We start from the raw sequence: 27,487 nt of genomic DNA, 5'->3' as shown, positions 1-27,487 counted from the left end.
TTCTGTGAGGAAGATGTCTTATAGAGCAGTTTCTACACTGTGCTGGAAAGGCTGCCTGTCAGCTCTGCCTTTGCTCCAGCAGAACTGGGCTGTATTTATGACTGCAACCTCCCCTCTTATGAGACTACAGGGATGACTTCATAGAAGACAGTTTATGGTGTTAGAAAGCATCAGTCTTGTTTACTAAATAAAGGTCAAGTTTTTTTATTCACTTTTTTCTATTATGAATTGAAAAGGGAATTATGACAAAACACTTCTTAACTCTTAGTATTGCTAGGTTCCCTCCAACAATGATAATATTTGACTAAAATATCAGAGATAATAGGGTTTGGGGATAAAGCTCAGTGGCAGAGCACTTGCCTAGCATGCATGAAGCCCTGGGTTTCACCCATCCCCAGCACTATGAAAACAAACAAACAAACAAACATCCCAAAACACCATAGATAATTTAAGTCAAATAAAAGACATGAATTTAGTTTTTAAAATGCTTTTCACAAGAGTAGCATTTTCTAGTAAAGACGTGAATCAGTGAATAGAGAATTCTACCCTCCTTTGAAGAGAACAACTATTCCTCAGCTCTGGTAATTAAAGATATTAAGCTTTTAAAATGGAAAATAGCAAATACTATAGCAAAATATATTTGCTCCCAAGGACTCACTTGCCAGCTAGTATTAAAACTCATCAGGTTTTACATGTCTGCATATCACAATAGTTTAAAATAAGTCCAGAATTTGAAGTAAAAAGGATTAGTCATGGCATGGTATAAAGGAAGTTTTTTGTTTCAAATTTAATTCAAATAATATACATTTAAAATCTTTATTTTGCTGATTGCTTTTTTTTTTTTTTTTTTTAGGAAATGCTGACTTTGCTGTCGATACCCACAGCAACCACACGATGTCACCAATAACTACAGTACCTACCTAGAGCCTTGGGGAAGAAATGAACACATACATTTCCCTATAGGTTAAACTATGTTCTGTTTTGTTCATGAATTTTCTTTTGGGCTACCAAATTCACCCACATTTGCTATTAATTTATTACTATTATTATTAATTTATAACCATCATGTGACTCCCAAAACTTACACATTTTCAAAGTTTATTCAAACCACTAGCCTATCAAGATGGTTTGTTAACATTCATATATGTTAGATGATGTAATTTGGATGGAGTAATAATTAGTCAAAAGATATGTATTGAACACTGTTTTTCAGGCCCTGTGATGGTTGCAAAAATAGACACATCATAATAACAACATGCACACACACATACACACACAGGCACACAAATATAAGAGCTGCAGTACACATTAGTCCTAGTTGATATCACCTTCTAGAATCCTTTTCTTAGGTGAAAATTTGGAAAAATAGGACAATCTTGAAATTGTTCCTGAAACTTAATCAGTCATGTTTAATATTTGTGTTATATAATTACTCTTTTTGGCAAAACAAGGTTAATTAAAATAACATTTTTTCCTTTCACATTTCTTTGCAAAGATAAAGCCAATTTTTTCTACCTCCAATTCTTCTGATAGATGTATTCTGAGCATACAAGGTTAAAAAATAAACATATTGTGATTGTAAAACCAACTTTTTCCCTTGAAATGGTTTATCATAATATTATGCTTAATTATGCAAATATGCTGGAGGCTTTTTTATGGGTACATCAGCCAAATTCAAATACATTAAAGATGACAAATACATATTCATTTACACACTCAGCATATATATGCCTGTGTGCAGCATTCTATTAATTTAACAAATAATGGCATGTAATGATATAAATACTAAAACATAAAGACTGGAACAAAGCTGTTGGAAAAATGCTTATGAAGAAATTCTTTCCATCAAAAATAACTCCAATTTCTAAAAAGTTACATTTATTTTATCAATTATTCTCTGTGTCATTCCCAAAAAGATTTCAGAGGAAGAAAGAATTTTAGTCTTATAAGATTGGCAGAGTTTTCTTAATCCTAAATAATATCAGCTGGAGTTTTATACTGTTAAAATGTGTATGCTGTTCTTTTTTAAGGTGCATGGTAAAAAGAGGAAGAATAAAAAAAATAGGATCCTAAACAAATATTTAGTGATGTTTAAAGAAGGAATAAAACTGTCAAATGTTTCCAGATATTTGGCAAAGAAAACATATAGCTGAATCCCCCACTGGATATGCTGGCTGTGAGGCCTTATTTGTATACAGTCAAAGAAAGAGAAATTTGCATCTATATTGTAGTTGTCAGAGAGTCATATTTATGAAAAATGCAGCACATAATATTTTCTATTTGTAATTTCCCAGAGGTATTTTAAATTATTTATAAACAAAAATATCAAAATTTCTTAATGTTTTAGGTTATTTTGGGAGTCACCAATTTGTTTCAATGTTGAATAGGGCTTATGAAAATAGCACCCACTTTACCTGTTAAGCACAATATCTGTGACTGGCCTTTCTGTTTGTTGTTTCAATGCAAAATATCAAATTTGTGAATTAATCTTGTCTTCAGACATTAGACAGTACAATAAAAATATTTATTACCTCCTTGTGTGTAACAAACACTCTTGAATTGGCATCAATACAACTTTGTAAGCTGTCATAATGATCTTTACCAAAAAACAGCATTGACATTTTTAATAAACTCACCTATGATCATACTGTACATTATGTACTTTAGTATATATGATTTATTAAGGTCATTGAATACAGCACTTTTAACAATAATTTTTTTAAAGAATCATTTCACGGGGCTGGGGTTGTAGCGCAGAGGAAAAGTGCTTGCTTAGCATGCGTGAGGCACTGAGTTCGATTGCCAGCACCAGATAAAAATTAAGTAAAGATATTGTGTTCACCTACAACTAAAAAATAAATGTTTTTAAAAAAGAATCATTTCATATGTTCTCCAAAACTAAGAAGAAAAATAAATGTAAACTTTATCAAATAAAGCTTGAAATGAAAAATAGTTCATTGTTTTAATTAATAAAACTTAAAAACTGGGCTTATAGAAAAACAATAATTTCATCCTACTAAAATTTTTTCCCACTGTGTGTTGTGACAGAAGTAGCTTGACATATGCTTTATTTACACAATAACATCTTGATGGTTTATATTCATCCCAGCAACAGCCTGTGAATAAAAACTTTTAACACTTGTACATTTCATGCTAATATGACTAGCCAGGTAGGGATGTATCTCTTGAGTGATATTAGAATAGGATTTCTTCTAATGGAAACTTTTTTGAAGTTGTGATTTTTAACATTTGGTAAAAGATGAAAGATATTTATAGCTATACAACTGTGACAATGTAAATAGACTGCGGAAACTGCAAATATTTTAATATATGCTCATACTCATGAATGCAGGTTTAGATTTAGATTTTAAGTGGTCAAGTCACTCTAAGTGATAATGCTATTTCAAACCTTTATGACATTTTTAAGACAACTTTCTAATTTATCTTCTTGAAAAGAAGTGATTGCTACTCTTATAATCATCTATTTTGTTAATTTTTATCACTGTAGGGGACTTCTCTTTATATCCCTGATGTAATAACCTAAAAAGATCACAATAATTTTGTTAGGTTTCTATTTTCAGAAAATTTATATAACTTGATGCTTCAGGCCAGTATGGAGACAGGGCCCTTTCTACCTGAATCAAGCAGCTGTCCTTGGGGAGTGCTGTCCAGTGCTGAATTTTATTTTATTTTGTTTTGTTCAGCAAAACCGCACACTTTTAACATGTAAAATATTACTAAGTTTGGAACATCTGGACTCTATTTGGTGGAGAAAAGGAAGAATTGGGAATGGTGTGTTAGATTGGTAAGCATCAGAATTTATCCACGTATATTCTAGGTTTATGGTTGATGAACACATAGAAACCCCTATGAGTGGCTCCAACTCTGACTTGAAAAAATAAAATGAGACTAGGCTTAAAAGCACCCTGAGATAAGTCACCAAACAGTTCTTAATGTTTGCTGTTTAAATGGTCAAAATATGTTTTCTTTTCTGGCACTTGTATTCCAAAGGAAAAACAGATGTTTTCAATGCCTTTGAATGACAGCACCTGCTCACTCTGGGAAAGGAATGTGCTTCTTCAGTTTGGAAAGTAGGACTGCTGAGCCTTAGTGTGCATGAGTCGTACTGTTTTCCTCATCCCTGGAAGCAAAGTTTCAGAATGAGGGGAGGTTGTGTGATGAATGGATATGGCAAGTCTCATTATTTTGGAAAAGATGGCACCCATCAAAACTATGGTTTCTCATCATCACTCCCCCCCACATTTTGTCTTGTTCCTCTCCCTGAAAGCCATGATATTGGGAGACTCTGTTTTTTTACCCTTGCCATTTAATACCTTCTCTGAATTCCTTCTCCTTTTCCTACTGTGATTATGTGAGCTCAATGACCAAGAAAAAAACATGAAAGTCCAATTCAATTTTGTCTCTTGTCCATCTCTCCTTCCTCTTCTTTGGAACTATCCAGCTTTCCTTGGACAAGAGTCTGCCCAAATTAGTCAGGTAGAAACAGCAGCTTTAAAACACATTCCTTTAAGCAGAAGCTTTTGAGTTTTTTTCTTAGGAAGACGATTCATATCAAATGGCAATGTCAATAAGGCTGAACAACTGAAATACCAACTTCTCTGATTTAACTTGGCTATCAGCCTCACATCTAACCACTTCCTCCAGATAACTTAGGAAGGAGTCATCTTCCAAAAGGGAAAGATTTAAGGAAGGGTATAGGAACTACTGTAGAACTATAAAGCTATTGATAGTATTAGACCCACGAAAATAATAGAAAATAACATAAATAATAGGTTCTCAACACATGAGAAGAAATGTATGTATATTATCTCATATCCTTCCAACAACTATAGGAAGCAGGATTATTTTGCAATTCTAATTTTAAAAATTTAGATTTCATAAAGCTGAGAAAGTTGAAGAGCTGTAAAAGTGTTTGATGAAAGGCTTTAATGGAGAGCATATTTTAGCTAATGGATTTCCCTGGTCTTGGATTTTATCATTTCCTCATGCATCCTTTCATCATTAGAGGTGACAGGGGTTGGTAAAAGAGAGAAGAAGGAAGCAGATTTTTCATCTCTCTCAATATATAACAAATACACAGATGCCCATGGTCTTTTTCATTTATATTTTGTCAGTGCATGAGAGCAAATTGCAGTATATGAAGTATTTTTATATAACATTTTAACAGGGAATTTTAGGATTGGAGATCATTAGAACGTCTTGTTCAAAGAGTACTTGTCATTAATCAGGACAGTTTCATTCAAATTAGGCAATTCTGATATTCATCTAAAGACAGGAAGGTAACTGTGTAACTTATGGCAGAGATAGATGATAGCACTCTAGAAAATCTCACTGGACAAATGTCCACAGGTTAATCATATGTAATCTAAAATTTGTTTTGTCAACACATAAGCAGAAAAGCTCAAATAAAAAATGCATGAAAAAAGGATGCTTTTAAAAGAAAGTCATGCGTTAAGGTAGCAAGACAGGTTTTTACATTCTGCTTTTTGAATAAGTACAGATAAATAATCTTCAGCTTAACTTTACATTCTATAAATTGAACTGCTAAGAGGTCACATACCTGCTTAAGAAGGGAAGACTCTTTAAAAATAAACAAAATCACAGTGACCTCAAATGTATAAAATGTGTATGAAAAAGTCTGATGTTGATATCAGCCAGCTAAAGTGAAAGCTGGCAATGGACAGTGACCAGAATTGTCATTTATATGATTTTAATCAACATACTGATTTTGATGTGCATAAGTCTCAAGTATTTATTCTTCTCTTGTAAGAGGTTACTAAATTTAAAGCAAAGAGAAATAGTTGAAATCAACCCATTGGTTTTCTCTGTCAATTATCAAACAGTAATAGTGTTTGTAGAAATTTATGAATAAATGGATTATGCACAGGGAGCTCTCTGCTAAGCGAGTATATGGTGCTGTGCTGTATCCTTGGAAAGAATGGGTGTTTCCAGTTAAGAGTTACCATGCTACCTGGGGTTGATGTCCTTAGGTCTTCAACACTAGATTCAAGTAACAAAAAATAGGAACCACCACTATAACAGAGAGTTAGCGATATAATAGGAAATTTGAAGAAATATTTATTTTCTTTCCATGTATCTGACAAGTGCCAATTACATTAAAGACAATTTGTGATAGTCACCGCTGCTCAACCATGCCAGCGAACCAATATTTACTCAACTCATGCAGAGAGGTTGGAAGTGGAAAGATGCTTTGAATGTTTGCTGCCAATCAGAAAGCTGCACTTTCTCAGTTCTACCAATTCAAAGCTAAGCTCCTGTTAACATCTTGCTTTTTTTCAGTTACTAGAACTGAGATCCTGTTAAAATCTCCACTTGCCAGTGCTTTATTCCATTCGCACTAAAACAACAACTACAGAAACCTCTTTTCGTTTTTAAGTTCCTTGGAAACCCAGAGGATTCAATATGTATATGCTTTTTAAAGAAACATACCTAAAAACCATACTTAAATTCATTCTCTCTACCTCACACCAACTGGATATTTACTTACTATTGAAAGAACCATAAATCAACCATACAAAGTAATGATGGCAGAAATACAAAGAGGCAAGAAAAACAGAGACATCAAGAGATAAACCAGCTAAATCAAGTACAATCTCTTCAGAAATATCCTCAAATGTGATAAAATGACAAGATACAGTCATTTGCAACTGATGCAACTCCCCAGCAAGTAATAAAGGGGTAGAGACCACAAAGGTATACTACAAGAGAAAAAGGTTCTCTTAGAAGATAAATCTTCTAAAGAGGCATGGAAATTCTTCCTTTGATTATGAGACATAAACACAAATCATGATGTTTCATTTGCTTTTGCTTTTAGTTCATGAATAGTGATTAACTTCATAACTCTACACCTATTGATATGATAATCTTTCTCACTGCACCATGTCGGAGATGGACAGTCAAAGGATGTGTCTTTCCAAGAACTCAGAGGGTCTAAGTATCTGGCCTAAGTTAACATGTTCAAAAGAGGTGACACTGGCAATTGAGCCCAGGTTTTCCAATTCATAGTTTAGAAAATTCTTTATATTTTACTGTGTAGAACATTACCTACATTATACCTTATAGCTTGATGGTATGTGCTAATTAGAGAGAAATGAAAAAAGTAGGAATATTAAGATCAGTAGCTATTCTCCATTGCCTATTAGATCCATTCTCTGCTCTTCTTTGCCTTGCTTTTGCTCGGGGAGGCTGAACTATATCACTGGTCCTCCTGGCCTTCTGGCTTCTCATTATATTCAGCCACTGAGAGACATCTGCTCCCATTCATACTGAGCTTGACCACAGTGCTGGAAGTATCTGTATCTCTCTGAAACTGTTGCTTTTCTCTGTCCCCCTTTCCCTCGCCTGCCCCCTCTGATTTTCTAACAGACTCCCCTGAGACCTTTCTTTGTTGCTAGCTCTGAGTGTCCCTGTGTCCCCTGCTGATTTCCTCTGCTTTGCCCAGACCTGTATACTTAGTCCCCTTGTTATGAGTGTCTCAAGACATGTCACTTAAAAACACATAATTTCAGTCTAACCATGAGGAAACATAGGGCAAATCCAAATGTGAGGGACCTTCTACAAAATAACTGGCCTTTACATTTCAAAATGTCAATGTCATAAAAGAAAAAAAAAAAAAACCTAACTGAGGAAATACTCCAGATAAAAGGAGACTAGAGAGACAGGACAAGTAAATTCAACATGTGATCCTGGATTGGATTCCACACACGAATCTCATCTTTTGTGATAAAGAACATTACTGACAAAGAAGATGAGATACAAAAAGGTCTGTGCATTAGGAAATGGTAGTATATCCTCGTTAATTTCTTAGTTTTGATGATTGTACTGTGGTTATATGAGATAATGTGCTCATCGTTAGGAAATGCACTTTGAAGTATTTAAGGGAGTACAGGGACATCATGTTTTTACCCAACTTTCAAATGAAACAGAAAAAAAAATAATGCGTATTGTTTATATACTCACAGACATACATGGAGCTAGAGGAAGAGAGGAAAAGAGGGACACAGAGAATGAGAAAACAAAAGTGATAAAGTGTTAGCAATAGAGAAATCTGGGTAAAGCAGACACATGAGAATTTTGTACTATTTTTGCAACTTTTCTGTAAATAAAAATTATTTTAAAATAAAGATAAAATATTTTAAAAGTTTTCAAAAATTCTAGCTGAGTGACCCTGTCTTTCTTGCCAAGATCCCTACTGAAAGGGATTGCAATCTCTTTATCAGCTGATACCTGTTTAGAAATGAATCTAACATTTAACCCTCTCATAGCTTTAGAGCCACCTGAGCCAGCACCAGGTTGTGCTGAGGGGTGGAGTAAAGAAAATAGGCACATCATGCCTCAGAGGGAGCAAATTAGCAGCAAAGCAAAGGGGGTATTCTCAAAGCATTCAGATCTCTAGTCCTGTTCTCCAAGGGGATTTCCAAACAAATGCAAATTTATGAATCTCTTGATAATTTTGGCATGAAACTCATCAAAATAACATCAAGTATTACAAATGCAATAATATATTGAAACACACACACTGAAAATTTTGCAGGGGTAACAGTATATTACAAAGTCTTTTACTTGAATTCCTGCTCCATTACATCTAATTTTGAGATACTGAGAGTAATATCTTAGCATCTCTTTATGGGTAATGTATGATGTCACATTCATCAGAATTGGGTGGACAATAGAATATTAGTCTTAAATATGCAGGAGCACATTTTGGTATGGAAGTTTTCACTGGCGCAAAGATATTGGTCTCAAGATTACCAGTGGTTTACCATATATTAAGCAAATGATTTGAGTAAATGCCATCCATATGGCAGAATTATCAATAAGCACTACCTTCTGATAGAATTCAGAGGAAAGAACACAACATTGCTTTTCTGATCAAAGATGCATCTTTGACAAAGATTACATGTTAAGACAACTATGCATATCATCACTCTGCTTATGAGAAAACATCAGCCAAACCCAAATTTAGTTGAGTAACATTCTATGTAATACCTGAACAGTACTCATTAAAAGAGCTAAGGACATGATAGACAAGAAAGATTGAGAAATTCATAGATTAAAAGGGAATATCATCAGCTAATTACAATGTGGGATTCTGGATTGGAGGCTAGAAGAGAAAGAAAATATTAAAGGAAAAATTAGTCAAATATGAGTAATGCCTGAATATTAGTAGTATTGGAACAATGCTTATTTACTGATATTGTTTAAAGCACTCTGATTATGTAAGTTATTACACTATAGGAAGTTGAGTAAAGGGTATATATGAGATTTCTATATTATTTTTGTACCTTTTTATAAATCTAAAGTTATTCAAAATAAAAAATAAAATATTGCTAAGAACTAATCCTCCTTGATAAAACTATGACAATTTTTATCTTCAGTGGTTCTAATTTTGTGAAAAAATGCAACACATCAATCAGTTGTCCCTTTTTAAAAAATTTCTGAAAATATTTTGTTGTTATTGTTCTTTTTTTCTCCATATTTTTTTATCAGTGCATTATAATTACACATAATGATCAGTTTATTGTTACATATTTGTACATACACACAATATAATAATCTAAATTGGCCAATATCATTCCTCAGTATTTCTCCTTTCTCTTCTCCTCCCTCCCCTTAAAATGTTATTTTAAACTAAAAATAAAAGGTTTGAAATTTTAAATTCATCTTCATGTAGTTGGAACTTACAGACAGATACCAAAGTATGGTTGTTTAAGCTTTTGTTAATACAAAAATAAGATATTTACTTTGAGCATATTTCAAGAGAATGTGTGTGTTTTATTAACTATTTTTCCCCTGATATTTCAATCCTCATTTTGATTGACATTAGAACACAAAACACAGAAATCTACAACACAGGAGGTGCCAATAGGTGAGCTCAAATAGTTCATTCCTCAACTCCGGAAAAGATTTAGTTGAAAGCATCAATTTCTATAGCTGCAACTTGACTCTAATATTTCTTCTTATTCCATCCATTGGAATCTGTAGAAAAGTGGGGCTTATTTTCTTACACAGAAATGGAAGGAAAAATGAATTTATTAGAGGCAACAGCTTTAATTTGACGTGGGAACTTGAAGGAATAACAGCTACCTATCTATCCTGTGGGTTGAAAGCTAAGACTATGGCCTCGTGATGAATTTCAAGGCTTACTCTTGATACAAAGAACTTTCAGTTGGCATTATGGCAGACAGTGAACATTTCCAGGGCTCTGAGAGGACCATGTGAGAGAATCAGAACCCATGTGGTTGCAGGAAAGAAGCAATTACAGGTTTTACTTTTGATTTTTTAGTTGGGCAAGTAATTCTGAAATTATAGATAAGCTGAGGACATAACACATCATTTATCAACACTGAAAGAAACTTAAGTTTATTATATATAGTTATAAGATAAATTACTATTAGATTTGTTGTCAAATAAAATTTAAAAAGATGCCCAAGATCTTTTGAATCAGCTTTAATATTTAATCCAACAATCTTTAGTCTCTCTCTAGAGAGATGCTCAGATACTTTTGCCAAATTTGAAAACTTGTGAGAATCTCTCTCTGTATTTTCTTAAACCTATGAATAAGCAACTCTCATCATACTTTCTTCCCTGGTGTTTTAGGTTCAATCGTCTTGCTTGGAGTTAGAGTGATCTGGGAAGCGCAATTGTTCATTTGAGGTGCCACAGTGCTCTTTGATATACTTTGGGTAGGGTAACACTCTTACACTGCGAGAGAATTCAAGAGACTGTGCTACAAGGAACTTTCTGCCTTTCCTCAGATTCTGAGCACCCTAATTAAACCACACTCAAACATACATTGCACTGGAAGATGTGGCCTGCAATTTGAACTTCATAAACCAGCCTGTAAGAAAAACAGCCAAAGGATGCTTCTAGAGACAGATTCTCACTCTTACATAACATGTTGTATGAGAAGCCTGGAGGCTTGTATTCAGATGTCACCAAAGAATAGTGAATACAAAAGGGTGAGTTCTAGAGGACACACTTGCTCAAGTTGTCTTAATATTTTCTGAATATCCTTGCTTTAGTTTTTTGAGACACGTGAATGTGAATTTCAAGCAGGATTCATTTCATATGACTACCCAATGTTAATACATACAAATGGGATTGTATAAATGATGTGCAATGTAGTTGTATGCTACATTTACATGAAATTCTTAGATCCTTCCGTAAAGACCTTGAGAATACCAAGTCAACCACTTCCCACATGACCTTGAACAATGTCTTAAAAGGAGCAGACCTTGGTTTTCTCATAAACAAAGAAGAATAACAATATTACATCTACTGTATGGAATGTTATGAATATTGCAATATCGCTATCAGGGTGCATTCATCTCTTTGGTTAAAAAAATATGTGATAGAAAACCAGATATTACCATTATTATCCCATCTAGCCTGAGTGAACTTTAAAGCCCAGAGGTCTTATTTTCATGTATAAAAATCCAGACTGAAATATCTGGATTTGTTTTTAAATCTCATCAAATTTCTAGCTCATTCAATAATGTGGAAAGTCAAAGGTGATACTGTGGCTATATTAAAAAGAATAGTAACTCATAGAGACATAAAAACAGGCAAAGAAAAATGGTGGCCGAGGTTATTGGGACTATGTTTTGTGAGCTAGGGTCAAGGCAGTTGTCCCCCACTAACTCCACACAATGCAAGTCTCCTTTTCACATTTTGGCAGAGGCAGCTAGCTCTGAGTTGTCTGCCTTCCATTAGTTTCTGCACCTTGGAGCATGGGAGGCAATGTATGGAGACTCACTCTACCTTTTTTCTTTAATTTTTTTTTTTAGTTGTTGATAGACCTTTATTTTATTTACTTATATGCGGTGCTGAGAATCGAACTCAGTGCCTCACATATGCCAGGCAAGTGCGCTACCGCTGAGCCCCAGCCCCAGCCCTCATTCTACCTCTTGAAGGATATAAGAAGTCTGAAAATCATTCTAATGTAGAAGTAAATAAAATTATTTGTTAAAAAGACGCAAATAAGGGCTCAGTGGTAGAGTACTTGCCTAGCATGCAGAAGGTACTGGATTTGATCCCCAGCACTGCAAAAAAAGAAAAGGAAAGGGAGAAATAAAAGACACAAATATATAAGGAAATATGGTTTACAGAGATCCTGTGCTTTGGATTTTTCAAAACAGTAATTTCATATATTCTGCCCCCACTAGACCATGGAGGTTATCAATTCTATGCCTTCAGCAAAATATGGCTACCAAATATAACATTTTTAAAGTTGACAACTCTGCTCTAGTGCAAGAGTCTTAATTAAATGGGCCAGTCACACTCTCCCTAGAATTTTCTTCTCATAATTGTTGCTAACAATGACCACTTACATGTGTCTGCTTGTAATGAACTCTCTCCAAGGGGGATTTTTATAATAGTAGACAAGTGCTCAGATCCTTTCTGGAACTAAAGTCCCAGGATAGCTGACAAATAACCAGTCCTAAGGCTTATGAACAACTATATCGTGTAAGTTTAAAAGCTGCTGAAGAGAAGTGGGGCTTGCAGATGCTCATTGTTCCTTTCTCTTTAGAGAACTAATCTTTTGTTTCTTGTGTCATATATTTGTCCACTCCAACAGACTGGAAACCCTGAAGGTAGGGTATGCTGATCCATTCATTCCTTGCTAGGGTGTCCCATAAGTATGTGCTCAGTGGAGGATGAACAAGGGATTGCAGTGCATGATAAAAAGTGAGTCTCTATTCACTTCAGTTATAAAGTCAGTCTGTGTGTCTGTTTAATGTTAATACTGAAGTAGGGATGAGCACTAGATGAAAAGGTAGAGAAAGAGGGCAAACTGGCAGTGGTGATAGGCATCTCTCAAAGAGGCGTCAATGCAAGGACAACAGATTCTCCATGAGGAATAATACTCCCAGACAGTGACACCTGTCCCCTCCTGCTCAGGCTCAACTGAATATCCTTTCAATCCTAGGTATACAAGCTGGTCACAGCTATCTGAGGAGAAGCAGCCACAAAAGGAAGGGCAGCTCTGAGAGATGGTACAATTCAAATCGAATGTAACATTAATCAAGACATTTGCCGCATGTGAAAAATACAGCAGTTCAAAGAATAGCATGCATGTAAATATTAATGAAAATTTGTACTCGATGATAAGAAGCATATTACATAATCATCTGCTAACAATGGTATACTCTGGCAACTGAGACTGTGATATAGGCTATGATACGTTGTTTCTAAATTTTATATAGTAGTTGGTTGTCATAGCTTAAGTTCAAGAAGCTTAAAGCTTATGGAAAATACAACATGAACTAATAAATGAGCCTAATATTAGACAACTAGAAAAAAAAAAAAACGTGATGTTTTCTTGTCGTCAAGCAATCAAAACCAAACCAATTAAAGAACAAGACAGAACTTCTGCTTCTCAGCTTATTTCTGTTACAATTTGTACACAGAGGCCCCTAACAGTTTTGTCTTTGTGCTTTGAGTATTGAGTGATGTTACAAAGCATTCTTGGCTATTACCATAATCAGGACAAAGTTGCGGAAAGCCACCTTACCAATGATCTAGGATCCTCTGTAAAGTAGAACTACTTCTCTAGTCCAAGTCACTTGTCTGGGCATATTTACATATCTGAGCACATCAGGGTGCACCAGGTGGAGTGCATTCAAGTTCAAGTCACAAAAGTTCTGACTCAGATCAGCTGAAACAATTACATTTATTAACTCACTGAAAACATCCAGGTCAGGAAAAGAGATTAAGGAACAATACCATTAGGGTTTGGCTTGTTCTCTAGGCATCACATTCTTCCAACTGTGAGGCTTGTTCTTCAAGTTGGCTTGTTGTATTGCTTCAGGATGTATACCAGCAGCAAGGGGGGCACTTGCTTCCTTATTCATGTCTGTGAAAGGCAAGAGAACCTCTCCCCCACATGTGGATAAAAGCCTTTTCCGTCAGTTTACCTGAATCATCAGTGGTGTCTGAGAATGGCATATGATGACTGGCTAATGTCTGTTTCCTGAACAAATCTCAGACAAGCACAGAGAAGGTTGCTTTGATTCATGCAGACTGATTCAATCTGATAATAGGGATGGGAAGAGAGCTACAAGGGGAAAAGGTTTGTTCCTGGGTAAAAAATAAAAAGAGGGTGGTGGCAGAGAGTTCTAGTAGAAAGGAGATGGGACAATAAATACTGATGAGACAAGGAACAGTATCTACTACATGATAGTATATTCATAGTAGGGAGGGAAAAAATCCTCAAGATAATGAGTCAGAACATCTAGAATCTATCTCAGGGATAAACATTAACAAATCATTTGTGAAGAAAGTCACAAAAATTCTGGGTTCAGCCACTGGGGCAATAGCGAGTTGGTGTAAAAATATTTTAATGGCCTCAACTAGCTCCATCCTCCTCAGTATTCCTCCCCACCCTGGTAACTTACTCCCCAGCACACAAAGCACCCAATACAGGTAAATACTTCTAAAGGAATGACTTTTCTGGTGATTCTCCCCCTGTTTATCTCATGGCAGATCAGCCAATTGCTATGACCCAGCAAAGCAAAACTGTGTGGTGCAATTATCTGGGAAATACAAGACCATCTATCGCATCAGATAGTGCAGGAAGGGTGGGCTTTGTTTCCTGAACAATCTGCCTGGTCACTGTGGATGGTCCCCAAATCCTCAGGTAAATGGACAGGGCTCCACTTTTCTTTGACTGCATAACTCCAGCTCTTTGTGAATCAGGATCAAACTCCTTGCTGTAGCGATAAGATCATTTATGCTACATTTTAAAAGCAAGAGTTCCTTTAGAAAGGCTCATTTTACTTTTTTAGTGTCATATGACACTGTTTCACTATAAGAGAGTCCCCAGACCTACAGCAGAGGCTTTTGTGTTTTTACAATTATATAAATCAATAATAAGTATATGATGTAAAGGAATTGATTCCATATCATGCCTCTTCTGTCTTTCCACAAGTTTCAGGAACCCAGAGAAAGCATTTCAACCACAAGTCTTTACACTGATGGCTATACACACATTTAAATTTCTGACATTATTTTGTATCTATTTTAAAAATACAATGGAAGACCAACCTGGGAAATTTAATCTTAAAGAGGAGTGAATAAAAACCTTTTTTTAAAAAGTATACACACATAAAGAACCATCAATATTTTATAACTCAACCAGTAAAAATTTAAAAAAAATCACAAAAATACATTAAAAAAAAAAAAAGGAAACAGCCCGAATTGTGGAATCAGATACATGAGCTTGAGAGGTGACTTCTCTGAGAAATTTCTGCCGGTCTTACAGATGCTAATACCTTCTTATTTTCCCACGCTGACATCATATGCAAACTACCATGTCAAGGACGCATTTGCAGAATACATAAGTAGTGGAATGAAACATTATTAGTTCTTATTTGCAGCTGCTGCCAACCCCTGAGCCTAAGCTCTAATTGGAATTACAGTGAATTTAAAAGCAGTGGACACTCCAGAACCTGAATAACATACTCAGAGCCACTATCCAAGACATATGCTTTTTAAAAAATGCATACTTCCAAAAACTCCGAGTTAACTAAACCTCTGTGCTTCCTGACTTGGCAAATGCAGAGTTTTAAAGAAACTGTTTAACAGTTGAGACTTCAAGTCCTTGCAAAATTATATGTGAATTGGTTTGAGCAATGACAAATTACAAATAGAAACATATCAGGTACTTAGACTTATTAAGGTTTTATTTTTCTTTCACCAAAAATAATTTTTAGAGAGCCATTGGTTTCTAGATTTTTCTCCACCGAAATGAGCAAGCTCCCACTTTAAATGTCTCCTGATTACTGGCTGCTTCTCAGGCTAATAAAAGCTGCTAAATCACTGCTAGGACAAAGGTCCCCACTGTGGTGCATGAAAAAGAAGATTTGCAGTCATATGCTATGCTGAACAGGGCAACACAGCCCCCTGCGTCTGTGACAGGCTAAAACAAACCACAGGCCAGATCTGATTTCAGACTTACATAAGAGGCCAGCCAGGCTGGACCCTCAGTGCTTAGGAGAACAAACTGGAATAGGAGGGGGCTATGAGGAAGGATGAATGGGGACCACGCCATGTAAATAGCATGTGCCTTGCTTTAATGACTGATTTCTTCAGATAGCCAATTGCCAACATTGATTTTGCTTCTCTGCCCATTTTTCTAAGTCTTTCTTTGCTTTTCTCTTCTGCACACAGAAACACTCTCAATCACTCCTACACTCCAGAAACAACCATCCAAATGTTGGGGTAACTGTATTTTATTTGACCATATTAACAACGGCAGAAAGGAGATGCCAGGTAAAGTTCTAGGATGACAAGATCTCTTTTTAGTGGGAACTGAATTTGTAATACCATCTTCCTAGCAAAGAAAGCAAGGGGGTACACTGCTATGGCCTGGTGCTACCAAATATTCACTGGTCATCTGAATTTTCAGGCTAGTGTTTCAACTGTCTTTCCACATCTACTGGGACCTTTGTATTAATTCATTCCTCAACAAATAAACAAACAGAAAGCTTGTATTGAAGCTATGATCAGATAAATGCTTGGGAAAATAGATAGTGGATCTTATTCTTTTTTTTTTAAGTTATTCAAATTGAATCTGGAAGAGGCTGGACTTTGAGCAGTTCTGTGCTCCTTTCTAAGGTTTAGCCATAGCTAAACAGGGCTGGCTATGTCTGCTCATTATTTATGCATCTTTCAAACAACAAATCCTGCAACTGTCCAAAAAGAAACGAAAGAGCCCAGGTGCTTCAGTGAAACATACCTTTCCCTGATGCAGGGATAAAAAGGCACAAACAAAAAGCAATGATGATTGCTGCCAACCTGGGCTTCTCGGGTTTCGATTGCAGAGAAAAGGAGGAAGCATAGTTCAGGATGTAAATACATGGCACGAGGAGCCAGGAGGCCCAGGTTCTAGACATGCTTTTAGAGCTAAGCTGGGTCATCTAGAGCAAATCACCTTATTTCCCTGATTCTCAGTTGTCTCATCTGGGCAATCAAGAGTCTGGAGACCAGTGGTTCTCAAACTGCAGCATGGGTCACTTTCACACAGAGGGCTTGTTAAAGCACACATTACTGGGCCACATCTCTAAGTCTGAGTGAGCAGGTCTGGAGTGGGGGCTGAGAATTTGTATTTCTATCAGTTTCCTAGGATACACTGATACTGTGGGTCAGAAAATTATTCACTGAGAACTGTTGAATTATGTGATCTCCAAGGGATTTTTTAACTTTTTTTTTTTTAGTTATAGATGGATGCAATATCTTTATTTTGTTTATTTATTTTTATGTGGTGCTGAGGATTGAACCCAGTGCCTCACATGTGTGAGGCAGGCGCTCTGCCACTCTGCCACAACCCAGCGCCTGATCTCCAATGCATCTTTGAATTCTGAAGCACTACACATCATTGCCTGTGAGTACCAGTCTGATGTATGTTGCCCATGCTTGGGTTGAGAAGACTGAGGGACAGCCTCTCAACTCATATTCATAGTCTCCTCCAGGTTTAGTAGCAAATCACCAAATTCCCATTTTATTAGAAGTTATTTGCTTGATAGATAAAGCAGAGGGTGATGACAAATATCTACTTGAGAGTGAAAAGCCATTCTTTTTAAACAGGTGAATAATACATCAGTCAATAGTTACACAAACTGGATGTAATGGGAAATTCATTTGTTAAATACATGTTGGTGGAATCGGTGCTTCCTTTTAAAAATCTATTTATTTCTTGCATCTAAAAATGACATGTGTGACATAAATTTCATCCCCCCCTATTGAGTGCCAGCCTTAGTGCTTGGTCTGTAAGTGGTGATCAGTCTAGTTGCTGGTAAATTATGTGATTCTAACTCTGGTTATTTTTCTATTATTGACAAAAATGCAATCTTGGAGAAGTGATTTCACTACTCTGGGTCTCTAATTCTTTTTTTCTTTAATTTTTTAATATTTATTTTTGACACAACATCTTTGTTGGTATGTGGTGCTGAGGATCGAACCCGGGCCGCACGCATGCCAGGCGAGCGCGCTACCGCTTGAGCCACATCCCCAGCCCCTGGGCTTCTAATTCTTATCTGTAACAAGAGCATTCTTGTCCAGAATTAATAGTATTTATGATTTTGAAATTCCAAATGCATAAATATATGAAATATTTGGCTCCTGAAACAGAATCAAAATATAAATGAAAAAAGAGGTAAACTAACTCTCTTCTGGTGGCTCAAGACTCAGGGAAAAAAAAATAACCTGTAGAAGTCCATCTTCTCCCTCCAGGATGGCTTAGAATTGACCTTCCTGCTTTCAATTCTGCTCTCCACCCCTCCAACAGCCTCTCATTGCCTCAGAGTAAAACCTAAGCTCTGCACTAAGGCTCCTTCTCCTCCCAGCCTCACATGCCTAGGCAGTCCTCCCACAGCTTACTAAACTTTACATGACCTTCTTTCTGATCCTTGAACATTCCAAACGTACTTCCATCTCATGGCCTTTCCACCAAGAGCACCTTCTGAGATTCAGATCTTCAGAGAGGCCTTTTATGATCCAACCCCCAATCACTTTCCATCACTTCATCCATCCTGTGATAACTGAATAGGACTTACGAAATATTTTCCTTCTTGTGTATTTACATTTTTATTGTTCATCTCTGTGCTCATCTCCCCTGGAGAATGTAAATTTTATAAGGGCAGGAATCTTCTCTGTAATGGCCACTCTATTCCCTGGCGCCTAGCAGAGTGTACAGCACATGATATGTGTTCAATATATTTCTTTGTTGAATGAACCAATGAATGAATGAATGAATATTATAAACATGATGAGAAGTCTTTTTACTCTATATAGAAACATGAGCTTGCATTAAATTAGCTATAAGTTGTACATATCACATGCTACACATTTTTAAAGTGTTTTATGAACATATTAACATTTAACTCTTAAAATGAGCTTAAGATTCAGTCCATCATCATATTCCACATTTTCTCAATGAGAAAAGAGAGGAAGAGAGAAGGTACTTGATTGCTCAAGGTCAGAAATTCATGATTCAAACTTGGATTGTCTACTTTCAGTTTGTGCTCTTAGTCATGATGTTATAAATGTTAAGATGAAACTCTGAAAATGACAACACCCCTCAAAAAAATTCTGTGCCATATGATTTCCCCATGTATGCCTAATCACTTCCATTGATGTGATTCTCATTAATTCCTAAATCAGCCCATTTCTTACACTGCAAACTCTGATAAGAAATTCTCCCTTGTTTTGACTTCATTTTTTGATTTTATTTTGCAAGACAAACATTTTGTGTAGCAATAACTGAGATTTTCATATACATTAATGAATAGACATAAAATGAAACTATTCTAAATTTCTAATTATATTGTATAATTTTAGATACCTAAAATTAATTTCTAATAATGTGAAAACAAATTTAATTTGCCTCAGTGGGCAAGATTGTCTGTTTGATAGAATCTAATGTAAGACCCAAAGCTACATTTAAAAGAAAGTAAGAAAAACAGGTGAGATTAAAAATGTACTTTAATCTAACATCAAAAATTATTTTAATATGCAAAAACATAAAAATTAATGAGACATTTTTTTCTTTTTTGGCCAATATCACTCCCCAGCACTTCCTCTCTCCACCTACCTTCCACTCCGGGTTCCCTTTCCTCTACTGATCTCCCTTTGATTTTTAGGAAATTCATCACCACCTTTTTCTTTTTCCTCTCTACTGTTTGCACATGAGAGAAAACACACCACTTGACCTTCTGATTTTGCCTTTTCCCCTTAACGTGATGGTCTCTTTCCATGCATTTTCCTGAAAATGCCATGATTTTATTTTGGTCTAGTGGGGATGTGTCCTTGAAGGGATGATTAGCACGCCACTCCCTTTTCTCTTTCCGCTTCCTAGCTGGCATGAAGTGAGCACCTTCCTCTGCCACATGCTTCTGCCATGGTGTACCACCTTGCCACGGGCCCAAAAGCAACTGGACTATGAACTAAAACCTCTGAAACCATGAGCCAAATCAAACATTTCCGCCTCATAATTTATCTCAAGTATTTGTTACAGTAGTGGAAAGTTGATAGATACATATCTTTTTTTTTTAAAAAAAAATGCTATTTTAAGATAAAATCAGGTAACCAAACTGTACTTTTCATATTGCAGATTAATGTTCTCTGCCTCTACCCAAATAAATGCTGCAAAGAAGTCTTACAGCTATGGAAGTAGAGGGAAGGCCAAATTCATATTTACCTAGCACATAACAATTTCCATAGAACTTTCAATACATTCCCACATTTAAGTTGCAATATCCTGTATTGCTAATCCCAATTTTAAGATGGGGTGAATGAGCCGCTGAGGAATTAAATGGCTCCCGGACTGCACCCTACTGGTTAGTAGCCATGCCAAATGCAAGTTCTAAAGATTTGCTTCCAAAGTTTATGTTTATTTCTCTGGATATGATGGGGACCTGGCTATGGCATCTGCGGTCCTTCTGCAGCTGGGGTTTGGCCCAGCTGATTGAGCTGGCTGGGTAGGGAAAACCTTCTCCTTTCTGCAGTCCTGTGAACACAGAAGAGAAGAATCTATGTACCAGTTTCTGCTAGGATATTAAAAAACAAACAAAAAAAACCAGAACAGAACTGGTTGTGATGGGTGCGCCAGTCAGGGACCTCCATGAACTACAGCAATGCCTGATAGTCAGGGTGGGCACGAGCAGGAGTCAGAGGGCAAAAATTAAGAATAGCACAGAACTAGAGCTCTAGACTAGATTGCAGTTCTCAGATTGCATTAGGTTATTTATTTATCCATGATATGCAAACGTGAAAATGATAACCACAATCACTGGAGCACATCCCTTCCCCTACCATTGGTTTTCACAATTTTCAGTAGTGAATTGTGTGCAGAGACATCTTCCGATCGCTGGAAACTAAAAACATAGTTTTTAGGAGTATGTGAGAGTGAAGAAAAGAGGACCAGCCATACCAGTGTGGGCCATTTCAGCCTCTGCCACGTGACTAAAGAGCAATCAACATCAATAGCTGTGTCCTCAAATCAGAAGGATAATGATAGAGAATAGAGCAAACAGAGGTACCTGCAAAAGACGAGCCTGAGAGTGTTTGGAGGAGGGGGCGGGGTGAAGGCCGAGTAAGAAAGACAAAATAAGAGAGTGGAAAGGTATTGTGTGCTGACAGTGTGCTTCACTGGCTCTCCTCCACCAAAGAGAATGGCTGGTACAGTATCCTGAAAGAGTCCATCCAATTTAAACCCCAGGTCAGAGGACTGGAAGCAGAACTCCAGCAGCTTGGGTCTAGCTTCGAGGTATTCTATTTAACAGCAAGCCCAATCACTTCCCAGTTTATACCTATAGATGAAAATAGGTTTCATATATATGCATTTAGCTGAGAGTGTATTTCCCAGTAATTTCTTCTCGTACCCTGATGATTGATATTCATTTCCTTTGCACAGCTACAAAGCAAAACACATCCCAACTCTCTTTTAAGGATCATTGATAGCGGGTTATATTAATTTTTGATAGAAACAATTAAGGAGATAATATTTATTGACACAATTTGTTTTCATTTCATTATGTGCCTTCTTTCAACATAGTTTGAACTCTTTGGCTTCCTCCTCTCCCAAGCTAAAGTTTTTATGTTGAAACCCAAATTCCTTTAATTTCTGAATTTACCTGGAGTATATTTTGGAAGCAACCTCCTGACTTCTTGGACCTGATGTGGTCCTAGTCTGGCACATATTAACAAATTAGCTCAATAAATATTTTTTTGATAAATAACGAATAATGAACAAAGAAGATTCTTTGAAATTAGAACAAATGGGCTTCTGTTGTCTTCCCACAAGTAGGAATTGGAGCAGCACGAGGAGGCAAAGGGAAGCCTCCTCAAGCAAGCCTTCCATGCCACCCTGTTGTTGGCATCTGTTTCACCTGCAGTCTATAGAATCTTCTGAGGCAGAGACCAGGCCTTGGGGATGGGCTGGTACTGCTAACTTGCCACATGTGGTGGAAGGAGGCATTCTCATCCTTGTCAGGCTCCTTAGTGGGATTCAGAAAAATCAGTGAATGAATGAATGGTGCAACTGCACTCAACAGAAGGGCTACAGGGGACCCTTTGTCTGCAGGCTCTCAGGGTCAGGCACTGTTAGAATGAATGACGTGGGAATGGAACTAACAGGTGCTGAGTACCTGAAACATGCCAGGAAGCATGCCTATGTGCTACAGTATTTAAGGTTCATACTCTGTCTTTTAAAGTTGAAATCCATTATTCCCATTTCAAGCACAAGAAAACTGAATGTCAGACAGATTAAGTAAATTACCTGAAACTACCTAGACAGAATATGTAAATACCAGTCCTTGATCCAAGTTCTTAAACTCCTACAGGCTTTCCACAATATCACGCTGACCTTTAAGAAGGCTCCCAGTTCTTGGGAGAAACCCTGGAATTCTTGGATAATAATATTAGAATTATAAGTGTTGTGAATAGAATTTGCACAGAATTTTTGGAAAATGACATTGAAGAGGAAACATGTAAGTAATGATTTTGCTGAATCTAAGGAGCAATATATTTTATCAGTCGTGAAAAATTGCTGACAGTACCTTTCTTAAATATTGCCTCTGTCTCACTTTCTCTTTTTCTGTGATCCTGAGAACTTATGTTAGGCTTTATCTTCCATTTCTCTTCCTTTCTCTTTTGTATTTCCTGGCTCTTTGCCTTCCTATGATGCATTGCGGATAATGACTTGAAATATGTCTTCAGTGGTTCTTTCAATTGTGTCTAGTTTTCAATTTAATATGCCCATTGACAATTTCAATTAACATATTTTTATTTCTGAAACATTTTTTGTTTGTTTTCAAAATGCTGTTTTTATTTTCTCTTGTTTCTCACTCACCTACTACTTAGTACTTTTATTTCTTGAAATACAGTACATATATTAATTGCATATTTTGGCTTTATAAATCTAATATCTGAAGTCTTCATAAATCTAGATTTTCTAGTTCCTTTTTTCCTTTTTTTTGAGGGGGGGAATGGGGGATTGAACTCAGGGGCACTTGGCCACTGAGCCACATCCCCAGGCCTATTTTGTATTTTATTTAGAGACAGGGTCTCACTGAGTTTCTTAGTCCCTCACTTTTGGTGAGGCCTGCCTCACCCTCCTGAGCCACTGGGATTACAGGCATGTGCCACTGTGCCCGGCCCTTGTTTCCTTTAATGTCTTTGTTAGGTTTTATAGTTATTTTACATTCCTTAGAACTTTGTGTAAATTCTTCAAAGTCTGGATTGAAATTTCATTTAGACTTGCAAAGAAGATTACATTTGCTTCTAGTAAGTATCAGAGTGTTCTACCAAAAATTTAAATCAACATTGGGATTGAAGCCCCCCCCCAATAAGTATTATTAAATTTGGCTGCAAATTCATAAGAGGACTACTTTATAATTATTAATTCTCAAGATATCTTTGTTCCTTGCAATGTCAAGGTAGAGGCATTATTCATCTTCCTCAGCTTTATGTCCAGGGTGGTCTCTCATTAGAAATTCCATTTAGGGAAAGTCTTAAAATTACCATCCTATCTCCTGTATACCCCAGAGCCATAAAAAATGGCAGCTCATGTGGGCAGGCAGATGGCTAGGGATAAAGCAATGTAGATGCTCCCACCTCTTCATCCTGGCTTAGATGTGTTTGTAGGTTTATTAGAGGGAAAGCTTATTTTCCTAAACTACATTGTATATAAATATTGAAAGTTCCTCTCAATTTAAACATTCATAAAAATTATAACTAGACATTTTCCTGGATTACCTCATTTCTAAAACCACAAGACAGAACTTAGGGAAAGAATTAGTCACAGGTTAAACAGATTCAGTTTAAGAAAATGAAGACATGTTGGAGGACAGAATGGTTATTCACAGGGGCAATTTTCCTTTTTACTATGTACATCATGCTTGGTTTTTATTACAAGAATTATTTTATCCTTTAAAACTGTCTTTTAAAGCATAATAGCATGATCTGTCCCATTTCTCTTAATTCTATTTCACATTTTTCCCTCTCAGAAATCTTTACATTTTCATTCAACAATTTTTCTTTGTAAATTTTAATTTATTGTTTTGCAGTACTGAGGATTAAACCCAGGACCTCATGTGTGCCAGGCAACTGCTCTCCCATCGAGCTACATCCCCAGTCCAACAATGTATTTTTAATATATTTTTTACAGGTGCTTTCATAGATTGATGGTGGGATACAACTTGGTACATTCACTACAGAGAGCAGTTTGAAAATATTTATAAAGTAACAAATGCATTTACCCTTTGAAACTGCAATATTTAACATTATCCTATCCTATCTCACTTCCAGAAATCTGTTCTACATATTTTCCTGCACATCTATAAAATGATTTATTTATGAATTTTTTCATTAAGGCATTCATTTTTTTTTTTGGTGCCAAGGACTGAACCACCATCATATGATAAAGGTGGAAATTGGCAATATATTTTCTTCATTATTTATTTATTTGCAAGCACATACCTTGTATATTATATTTGTTAAGAACTATTCTATATAATTTTATGGATATTAACACAATTAGTCCTTAATAAAACTTTTTGATGTGTATATTGTTACTCTTATTTTTGCAGATGAAGTAATTGAAGCACAGAGAAGTTAAGTAACATGCCCAAGATCATACAGCTAGGGAATAGATGGATACATAAAGAAACTATAAAAATTGTAAACTAGGGGAAGCAGTTTGGGTGCAAAGGTAGAAGACAGGGTAGGGGGTATGAGCAAGGAGCCTCAATATATATGCTCTTTAACATATATATATATATATATATATATATATATATATATATATATGTTTTTAAAACTCTGGATTAATTACGTACTCTTTTTTTTTGTTTGTTTTGTTTTTGGTACTGGTGATTGAACCCAGGGTTGCTTTACCACTGAGATACATCCCCATCCCTTTTTATATTTTGTTTTGAGACTGAATATTGCTAAGTTGCTTAGGGTCTTACTAAGTTGCTAATGGTGGCTTTGAACTTGCAATGCTCCTGCCTCAACATGTTGAGTTGCTGGGAATACAGATGAGAGCCCCCATACCAGACATGAATCACATAAACATATTTTATAATGTCTATTATTTTTAGTTTTTTTTTTTCAGTAAAAAGTACATGGTTTGCCATATTACTGGGATAGAAAGGCACAAAGAGTTGATTGTAAATTCTGTTTATTCCAGCCTTCCCTATCTGTCACACTGACTCAAAGAAAAAGAAGTTGAAGAAAAAGCAAATCTAAACAAAACAAAGCCCTTTCCATTCAAGTAAAATAGTCTTTCCCATCTTAAATATGAATTTGGTAGATAACTTAGTAGTGAATCAAGAAGGAAAATGTCTTCATTTTTCTTTGGAAACTTGGTGTTTGAAGGGTTGAGGTGGGTAGGTGATTTGGTGAGTTGTCTACACAACTTAAATTTTTGTGATTAAGCTTGAATGTAGTCATTCAGTTCTGCCTATGCAGAATTCTTAGTAGAATTTCATCCCATTGCCAGGGTCTCCTGCCAGCCTTCATTCCATCATCCGGCTGTAGTGGTTTCAGAGGCCTTCATCAATAACTGCCCTTTGTGCTGGGCTGATTTGCTCAGGGCTGCCTACTCCCGGCAGGAGCTAATGAAGCGCCATGAGGGCGAGAACTCTCCGGCTTCTCACTAAGGTTGCCCAGTGCGCAGAAGCAGCCTCCATTCCGCCCAAGTTCAGTAAATATTTGTGGAAGTTATTAATAGAAAGTCCCAGTTTACATTCAAAGTGGGCATTTTTTTTTTACATTTTGTTTCCTTTATTGGTTTTCATCCAAATACCAATTAAGAACTATTGTGTACTCATTTTCATGGCATTTTAGAATTAGTCTATTAATATGTTGCATTTTGAGGGGTGTTAAATAGAGAAAGTAGAAACATCTAAATGGAATCTAATGCAAAAGACACCTATAACTTGAAGCATATAAATATGTTGTTAGCTCCTATGTTTGCTTAAAATATTCTGATGTGGTTCTTAATTGATTGCTCAACATGTGAAGTATATTCATGAATACCACTCTATAGGATTTGTTTTAAAATTTAACTTGACCTTTCTAACCTCACAGAAAATTAATTAACTTTAGTTCAACGTTTGTTTTTATATTTCTGTATAATCATGAGTGGGGCAGAGAGTGTAGGTCAGAATTTTGTTTTTGTGTTTAATTGCAGAAGACTCCATTAGCAAAGGCATTTCAGAAATAAAAACAACATCAGCCACCATTATCTTCTTTGAGGTGGACATTATTTATTATGCTTCTTTTATCCATTGAGGAGCCAGGGATGGGGGGGGGGCGTTGAATAAATTGTCCAAGGTCACACAGCTAGACAAGCTTGGATTCAAACCTAGTTTTATCTGACTCCAAGGACTTTGCTGTTAATTATGACAAGATTACTTCCCTTTCACTATTTAACTCTTTTTTTAACCCTATTTATTTGTTTAATTTTTGCATCTTTGTCTTTTGCTGTAAACTACTCCAAATTATATTATAAAGCACATCAGATATAATGCATGCATACATGCATACATACATATATTCACTATAAATAAATGCCTCCAGCATTCTATGATTTTATTTGAATATTAATTGAATGATTAATTAATAATTATTTGCAGGTTCATAATTATTCATTGTACTACACAGCATTTATTGCTGTAGCAAAACACCAACTTTTTAAAAATAGTCTCAAATAGATAACATCTTAAAACTGTTTTCCCTATATCCCTATAGTTTTCTTTTTATTTAGCTTTTTTTTTTTTAATTGAGGAGGTGAACAGTGGAAAAATACAGATAAATTTCTGTAGTAACAACATTTCTTTTCACTATTTTAAGATTATCCTAGAGTGCTTCTTGAGAATAAGAGTATTGTGTATTTCATCAGTTAACGAAAATCTTTTTATTATTTCTATGTCTGTGCTGCTTAAACTCATCAAATGACATTTGAAACTTCAAATGGCAGGCAACTAGTCAGCAAGGAAGCTCTTTGAAAACGTTTCATTTTGAACTAATGAATAAAATGCTTACTTTTGAAGCAGAATGAATAAAGTTAAATGTCACTCTTGTTTTTAAGAAAACAAACACCTGCTTGAAATTTTTTATTCAACTGGAATTGAGGGTTTCATGAGGAGAAAACAAATTAGCCTTTTCAAGTTTCAGGAGATGCTAAGAGATTTTTTTTCGAGCAGGCAAAAGTGAGTAGAAGAAAAATAGAACATTTAAGATCTAGAAAACCCCATGTAGAAAAGTCTTTTCTTGGCTTTTGGATGCCTAATACATTAATGCTTTGGTTGTCTCTGTTAACTACACTGTAAGAGAATGCATAGTCTTTTTTTCTTCAGGTTCACAAGCAGAAATAGATTTTTGTGCCAGGAAGCATTGAGAAAGAGGCAGCAACGAAGGAGGCAGCTCCATATTCTAG

The sequence above is a fragment of the Spermophilus citellus genome, assembly GCF_964194105.1.
Source record: "Spermophilus citellus genome assembly, chromosome: 2".
Classification (NCBI taxonomy): Eukaryota; Metazoa; Chordata; class Mammalia; order Rodentia; family Sciuridae; genus Spermophilus; species Spermophilus citellus.
This window is presented reverse-complemented; position numbering follows the sequence as displayed.